This window comes from Brachyhypopomus gauderio, chromosome 11, assembly GCF_052324685.1.
Source record: "Brachyhypopomus gauderio isolate BG-103 chromosome 11, BGAUD_0.2, whole genome shotgun sequence".
Lineage (NCBI taxonomy): Eukaryota > Metazoa > Chordata > Actinopteri > Gymnotiformes > Hypopomidae > Brachyhypopomus > Brachyhypopomus gauderio.
In genome coordinates this window covers 8,884,517-8,893,857 of record NC_135221.1, presented here as the reverse complement: position 1 = coordinate 8,893,857, position 9,341 = coordinate 8,884,517, and positions in this window count along the sequence as shown.

Below are 9,341 nucleotides of genomic sequence, written 5' to 3'. Positions count from 1 at the left end.
AACAGGACCGTGCAATATCACCAAGCTCTACCAAGATCTATTATTGCAAGATAAGTTTGCATTGTCTTCTGTGCAGTTCACCATATACAGAAGAAGCCTTTCCAGTTTGCACCATTGTCTCTTGACTTCACCGTTGAGATGGATGCACATTAAAGACCTGTGAGAATCTCTAAGCTTCGACTTAATGCAAGATATACTAAGACTTGCATGGGATGTTTTTTCTATCCCTGCTATGTGTAAATCATTATGCGTTGACCAGCCATGTCTAAGATATGGCGTCATGTGTGGTACTAACACCCCCTGTGTGTGCTGGTGTTCTGAGTTTATGATTGTATTTCATAAGTTACCGAGTACAGCTGAAAGCACACAGATCAAACCTTCAAGCAGACATGGGGCCATTAGTGTCAGTATATATATCACAGACTAAACACTATTCAGTAAACAAGTGATAAACACAACAATTTGATGTGGTTTTTAGGTTCTCAGTTGGATATTATTATGTTTACATATTTTATCAGTGTTTGCTATAATACAGTGTCTACGGAATTTAAACTATTAGAACTATTAATTCAATTTACAAACACGTATGTTAATATGATATCATATTTCAAATCATACATGAGCAACAAGCATTAAATGATTCCAAGTAAAAAAAAAGACTTGTAATACAGAATATCAATTTCACCAACAATGCAACTAACACTTATAGAGCTTATTTTATTAGGACTTGTACAATAGCGTTCTTAGTGCATAACTGTCTGTGAAGTCAACATCATAGATTAGTGGTTGTATGCAAATATCGCAGGGCGCTGGCACCGTAGGCCCAATTAAATCACAATTTGCTCCATTTCACGATGTGCTCTGGACCCCGTAATTACAAAAGGAAAAAAGTCAGCTGAAACAGACTCGTGCTCACAAAAGTATTTACTCAGTAAATGTTACATGATATTGTTTTAAATGATGACTCTTTAAACTTATCATTTCACAAATTAATAAAATGCATTTTTTGCATCGTGGATACATGCACACTTTGACTTGTTAAAATATCTGGGCGCTACCACACAAATTCACTCCCAAGCAAGTTTCAGATGGGTTTATTTTAAAGGCAGCGTTCTGCTACTTCCCCAGTCTGGTGGAACAGAGACACAGTGTACTGAACTTTCGTGCTTTCATTTCTGAGACAGACACGCAAACTGGAGCCTGCAGCCGCATCCTGTGGAGCAGCGCGCGCGCTGGGGATATTACGGCTTATCCACAGCACGCGCTGAATGAGCGTCTGCGCTCACTTTTGTCAAACTCCCACTATCTGTTACATCGGTGTCACGTGTATAAACCAAATTACACATCCTGAACAGTTTTAATATCCTTCACCGTATGTCTGGGGACTCGGCGGCGTGTTAGGAGCTTGACGCATGCGTCCTGTGGACGTGAGAGACGTCACATGATGACACGCCAGTGAGTCTGCTTGCGGGCCACCACACTGGCTACAGCACTTATTGATTACTTGCAGTTGGAAGTGTGAGGGAAGGGGCGCCTCACTGCATCTGACGCAAGAGTGCAGGATGCCCGCATGATCAGATTTCTGCACGCTATCTGATTACTTATATCAAGCTTTTGTGGAATTTAGAGAGAGAGAGAGCTCTGTGTATTCACCTCAGTGAAGTTTGAGTAGTAGGCTATACACTGCTTTTTCACACGTGCAGAGGGAAAAGATTCTTCGTCTTACCCACCCCTCTGTAGGTCTATACTACTTGTTGATGTACAGGGCATTACTATATTCTAAAATACAGGTAGCTGCACATACAATACATAGAGATCTGGAGTCGATTGATGAAAATGTTCAAGTTTGCATTGTTCCCTGTGCACAAATATAAAAATCTAAGATTCACGAGTGTCCCTGAAACACTTAAATAAGGCAAAACATTATGTAAAATAACTTGATGCTATTGCATATTATCCTGAAAATAGAAGGCTGTATTTACACATTCCAGTGACACATTTACACTTAATTTATGTTTGGAGAGGAAGTATTTTTGTTATATCCAAACGCTTTTTTCCTTACACACTGGAAATTTGGAAAAAAAATGTTCAAAATGTGATCAAACGCATGTCACTAATTTGCTGTGGGCCTTGCTTTTATACCGTGCCCTCGTGTGTGCGAAGAACAGGACAAAATGTTCTAGCCGCTGAAAGTAGGTCACGTTACTCCTTGAGAAGTCTCCTGCTGCCACCACTCGGACGTATGTGGTAGTGCAGCCGAGGTTCAGACCTGCCGCTGTCGCGCTGCAATTTTCACTCGTTATTGTGAAGATTTTTTGACTGGTGATCCATTTAATGTACAATCAATTATATATTTACTTCTCCTAAATATATTAGATGTATAGACAATTATGCAGTGCAAATGGACAGAAGCATGCATTGCGGTATTAGATTTACTACAGTAGTGCGATTATTTAAAAAATATAACATGAACCAGTGACCTCATTTGGGTAAAATGGAACCCTTTTCTCTTTATTTAGTTTTTTTATGTCATATTTTTTAAATTTCTTTTAAATTTCTTATTTTAAAAAATACGAGGTAATGCATTCAGGTTTCCTGTAACCTGACCAGGATAAATCCAGTTTGGCATTTGCTATTCTTAGAAAGTCCACACGATGGGGTCAAAGAGCAACATTTGTCAACGAAGCTGTAAAGTCAAAATTACAAACGTATATGTTTGAAGGCACATTTCCATCAGTGAATGCAGATAGAATGAGCTGTAAATGCAAAGGTCAGGTACACTCAACCACTTCTTCAGAAACAGCTCCTATTCTGCTTTCATTCTGAACTGTTTGGTTTCACAGGAAAGCAAGGAAAAGAGAAAAGAACAAGATGGATGGGTGTCCAGAAGGCACTCTTAGAAATAAGCATTTGATCTGTTTTTATATCCACGCCATTCTTTTCTTGTCAAGTCCAAGTAATGCCTTCTAGGTCATTTGAATTTTAAAATACTTCAGTTAATTAGTTGTTTATGTAAACATATTTGCCTTGAGGACGCTGGGCACCTCTCCTGGTATCACAGACTGCTTTATTTATTTTATTTTGAATGCTTTTGAATAAATGTCATTTATTGTTATTAATGTTTTTAAGTTTAGCCCAATATTCACATACTTAAACAAACTGGAACAAAGAGTTGCATTCTGACTCTGAGCCTTTATGGATCCAGTTTGACTTCTGTTTACGTCTTATTCTTATTCACTAGACATTATGGGGGTGGTGCACATTATTAGGGGGATGGATATATCTGAGAAAGGTCTGACCCAACAGCAGTGCTGTACTCATACATGAATCATTGAAAAAGGGTAACTGACTGTTGCAATAGATGAGATAGATTTGAACACATCAGCACATGGTGTTGGTTACTTTATCTTTACACCAAGAAAAGGACTTAGACTTTACACCAACAGATCGGTTAGACTTCACATCAACACCTTACTTTACAAATAGTACAAATAGTAATTCATTTTACAAATAGGTGGTAATAAAGTGGCTGCTGGATGAACGTTTCACTTAGTCTGTTATTTGGTCAGAAAGGTCAGTAGTCAAAAATAAGTGGTATTTATTCAGCGACCTGAACTAATAAGATATTATCTGAATATTTCTGTGTTATGCATTTCAGAAACTAATGGATTTTAGAAAAAAAAAATCGCAGATATCAACAGTAACAATGATATGTTGAAAATCATATTCAAATTTAATATTCATAAAATATATCTAATGCAATAGATTGACATAGGTCCACATATGTCTTCATCAAAGTCTACAGATGTATTTAAATATGGGAATTGTGGACTGAACTACTAAACTGTGAAGTTTACACATTGCGGGGTGGTTGGCCTGCTTTCTCACTACTCGATATTTAACAGGACGTTTCTGCAGACTGCAGACTGCCACGCGACTGTCATCCTGGGGAGCTACAATAAGAGTTATGGTAGACCTACTCCCTCTGTTTTGCCTTATCCACTCAGTACTCCACACAGCAGAAAATTAATGAGATCCAGTTTCATCTATTAGGAAGTCTTCAGCTGTTCTGTGTCCTACACAATGGTCGTACAATTGATTGCTAATTAAAGCGCTGACCGACATTAGTCCTTTCACAAATCTGGAACCCAGGGGCGCTAATTCAACACAAAGGCAGTGGCCATTTGCATCTCCAAACAGAGCCTGCAGTGATCTATGGATCCTCCATGAATTCCAAGAGCATGATTAATTCCTGCACCAGAAGACAGAGCAAGCAAAATAAAGCACAGGCATCAATAGTGCTTTTATTGATAGGATTTGCTAAATAAACCTGACATTTAACTGCTTAACGGACCTTTCAATATATCACCTTAAGGAAAATATAATTCTCTAGCAAATCTGTTACACTTTTGCTAAGGTCAAGGGGAAATCAGAGAAGGCAGAAGCTTGGAGAGTTCTGTCAAATTACCCGGCACGGAGCCTTGTGCCGAGGAGCTCTGTTTACCTAGAGAAAGGGAATCAGGTTTGTGCAACAGAAAGGGCCAGTATTTCCTTTGAGGCAGTAATGTCTTCTGGGGAACATTAAGCCATCACGTCTGCAGCTGGCGCACGCTGCTTTGTTGAGAAAACACACTGTGGGGGCCAGTGATTTGGCCTCAGCTTAACAAGGGAGAAAAGTGGACCGCCTGCTCTAGGCTTTTAGCTGTTGACAGCAGCCTTGTGCAGATACAGGCTCTCTTGTCCGGTTTGCAAACTGCAAAGTGTTCATAGGGTAGATAATGCCTCCTTCCCCCCATGGTCCACTCCCTGGGCTCTCTCGCCCTGCACCCCATCAGTCGATCTGCCCTGTAGCCCGGAGCGGATCCTCAGCGCCGTGATTCAGTCGGAGTGCGATGCCGGACTACGTGGTGCCAGGGAGGATCAATAGGCGTAGCTCCGGGCAGAAAGCTAAGGTGACAGGCGCGCACGCCGGAAAGGGGAGCTTGACCTTTGAGAATACAATCTGAAGCGCCTCCCAACTCGGCCGAGTTAATGCGGCCGACATCCCCCGTTTATTCTCCCAGACGGTACCAACTGGCGAAGGGAGCTGATACTGCTAAACAACGTTAGGCACCTCAGTGCCTCCAACCCCACCCCTCCACCCCCCACGTTGTGTTTGGTTCTTGCTTTCACTATTTTTTTTTTTATTTTTATCCTTTGCCTCGTGTCTATTAGAAACTATCAGTTGGTTCGCAAAAGTTATTCAAAGAACAGTTGTATTTCTCCTTGGATGCCTGTCTCATCTAAAATCACTTTTGCAGAGTGCATTTCAGCTCTTTGCATTAGCTAGCTTTCAATTACAGCCAGGACACTCATCTACATAGTGCACAGGGCAGGATCCACTCTCCCGGCCTTTGCTATTACACCAGTGTCCTGACAGGAAATCCATACGCGTCTACCGCTCCCATTTAGCCTCCACTCTTCTATTTGCTGGATGAACTTGCGTGTCGTTGCTTTTGTGAAATCCTCGATAAATATTTTAAAGGCGAAAGCCTTGTCTTGAGGCAAGGTTACTGTCAAAACGTCCAAAATCATAACCATATAAGGTGCAGGATCGATTTCTGAACCTCCCATTGCGCAGCCTGCCTGACATTTCCGCGCTGCGACCCTTCCGCTAGCCTTGTTTGTGGCTAAATGAGCACAGCTCTCTTAGCGTATTATGACTTTCCTTCATATTTCTGAGGATTTGTGTGGCCTTTTGAAATGAGGTATGTCGTGAATAAGTCAGAGCCATTTTCTCACCCTGCACATACACATAGGAGCCAGCAGGGGGCAGTGTGACCTGCTAAATGGGCCGCTGGGGTGTCTTTTTTTTTTTTTTTTGTCCTCCAACTGGCACAGGGAAAAACACTGCATTGCATTTAGGGCAATTGTGTAGCAACAGCAGGATGAAACGCCTGTGGATTTACAGCCGTCTCTGGCAGTCGGCATTGTATGCCTCAATTTTGTTTGGACAACCCACACTCCATGTATAATTAACACTATTACAATTACTATTCTTTATATCTGGAGAATGAATAAGTATAAATTGGGGCATGCTCCGAATTTACAGTATATTTGTGCAAAATGCCTATATTAATACTCGCCTGCAATGAATCGTTCTCATTGCTCACTTCAAGGACAATCATATTTATATTCATGCTTATTTTTACCCCCTTACGCTGCATGGTTGATATGGCAGATAATTAGCACTGTGAAGACTTCTGGCAGGCTGTTCTTCACCAACTCTTACACTAAATTATCAGCACAAGAAAATGAGCATAACAGATTATCACTTGGAGAGAGCATATTTCGGGTATGAACTATCACAAAAGAAGAGAAATAAATTGGAGAGATATCAGACCTTTTATATTGAAATTGTTAATAGTATTTAAGGTATTAATGCTAATGCCGAATTATCGTATCTAATGCAGTGTATATTAGTTTATCTTACTAATTTTGCAAAAATCAAGTATCAATTAAAATGTTTAAACATTTGTTATGTAAAATGTGTATGTGTGTGTAGAGATAGGATGACATATCCTTCTGGTCGATCTTCATCATATGCCCATTGTGAAATGGGGGACTTCACACCTGCCGTGGATTCACCTGAGTGACCCGAATAGGCAGGTGTAAGCTTGATGGGCTTGTTCCTGGAGAGAGGCCAGTGTCTCGTGGTGGAGCCCGGGAACCTTGAGGTTCCGTCCGCGAGAGCTGCGGCACTGTGTTGACAGTCGCACAAAGAGACACTTCCTGCCGAGATCTTACATTCTCTCCCACGTTGCCTCCGGTACAAAGGCACTCCGCTTGATTCTCCGCAAGGCAGGATGCAATTGTCGCCCAGTTTTTGCATGCAAATTGAATTACTTGTTTCCATGGGACCTTAAGACCTGGCAGAGTCAGACTGCCTCCCTCCCCGTGTCCCTGAAGCAATGTGGGTCTGGCAGCATTAACATTTGATAAGAAGCGCCGTTTACAAGTCCCAGCTGCCTGTGAGACGCAGACAGTGACCTTTCAAACCACTGTAAATCTCAGACCTTTAAGATGTATGCTGCTCTTGTCTGGGCCATCAGAGAGTTCCTTTATTCGACCACCAAAAGCATTCAGTTCTATTTCTTTAGATAAGTGCCTTAATAACACGACTTCTTTGTCAAAGCCAAGGCACAGAAACTCCCACTGCAAAAAATACTATTCCTATATTATTATTTTTGGGATGATGAATTTGGTAGTGAGACAAGATTGGGTTACAGCTTGAGAGAGTGTTTGTTTTCCTTTGTATGCTTGCCAGAATACTCACCTGGAAGAACCTGAGGTGCTTTATGGACGTGATCGATTTTCATGACTGGCCAGTTGTTAATTATCCTCTGGAGAATCTTGTTTAATCTAATTTGAGTGCATTGTAAAATGCTAAGAGAGAGAGAGAGAGAGAGAGAGAGAGAGAGAGAGAGAGAGAGAGAGAGAGAGAGAGAGAGAGAGGGGGGGGGGATAAAGGGGTAGAGAAAGACAAAGAGAGAGTGAGAGTAGTAGTAGTAACTTCTTGCTCTCTCTCTCTCTCTCTCTCTCTCTCTCTTAATTCTACTACTACTACTACTACTAATAATAATTATTATTATCAATGATAATATTAAAATCTTATTATTTCACATTATAATATCAGCCAACCAAGATGGTACCAATGCCGCAGCAAAAGTAGGTGTGGAAACACACTTCTGAGTTGGGTTTAGTAAAGCTATGGTCACGGACCATGATCCTGAAAATGTGCTAGACTCAATTTGAAGAAAAGTACAACATGAAATCACCAGTGTTAAGTTAACTCGTGCCATGTGCACTGGAGGTGTCAGTGTGTACATATAAACCCTGCAGGTGTTAATTCAACACTAGTCATTTTCCCATGTGAGGTGTTAGTCGCCATGGTAAATTCTGTATGTATGTCAGCTGAAGATAGCCCTGGTCCTTTACCTATAATGCATGTTCATTAAAAGAATACATAGTGAAAACTGCGTTTTAAACAGGTTTTACTATAGACGTACCACACGTACATGAAGCGAACTGCTAAAATGGATTTGTGGGTCTGTGATTTTAGTTTCACAGTCTGGCTCCAGCTGAACCGAGCTGAATCAGGCTGTGGTGAGAATTCTGGAGGCAAAAGTGTGAATTTCACACACACTGTGCGTCAGACAAATAACACCCAGGTTATGACATCAGCGGTCTCCCTCCCGCTAAAACTGTCAAAGCTCCAAGGAGCACAGTCTCTCTCTCCCTGTCTCCATGTCCACAGGCTGTGCTGTATAAAGATGGTTATATGGCCACACAATACATGAAACACAAATTCTGCAATATGCGACTTCTTACGCAATTACATTTATATTATGTTTCGTGCATTTGTCCAAATACCCTTAACCAGAGCAACATAGGCAGGTTGATGCCTACACGCTGTGCTCCTTAGGAAGCGGCACTCAGCCGTGCTGTTGCTGGTGGATCTCACTTTATTGCAGGGAACCACAATTTTCCCTTAGATTCAAACACTGAAAGGCATTTTTATATAGGATAAGAAGGTGAATGAACTTCACTCCAGTTAATCTCATTGTACCCTACCCAGCAACTATAGTCTTGCTTTTGGGCCAATCTGTGTTTTTATAGCATTTCGCTATCTTCCAATATTCTCTCTTTGAAAGTACAACCATTGTTTTGCCATGTCATCAGGTCCAAGCTTAATTTACACTTTGAATTAGTCTGTAACCACAAATGGATGACTCTGGCTATAGAAGTTCACATTCAAATTCAAATTTAGTCAGTGAGAACAGACACAGCTATTTGTTACTAGGAGTTGTTTTCTGCTGGAAACTGTATATTTTTGTTCAACTTTTCTCCCCAAAGACATTTTGTGGTATCTGAGGACACACAAAGGTGAAGATCTTGCTGAATGCTTTACTACACACACAGTGTGTGTGTGTGTGTGTGTGTGTGTGTGTGTGTGTGTGTGTATGTGTGTGTGTGTGTGTGTGTATGTGTGTGTGTGTATGCATTTGTATATATACGTGTTCACATCACACAAACACTGACCATACTTGTGTACATCACACACCTCTCACCCAAACCATTCTGTTTGTTCTTGTGGTGTAGAATGACTGCTTTACCTCCGTCCATGGGCTTTTCTTTTGTTTGCATAGAAGGCTCTTTAGTGTCTCTGTTCCTTTTTTTCCTCTCCACATTCATTTCTTGCCATGTTGGTTTTACTCTGCCTGATGCCAGACCCACTTATTGTACCAATCTCCTTGAGGAGAGTTTTGGGTGTACTGCCAAGCAAATGATTGTTACCATGA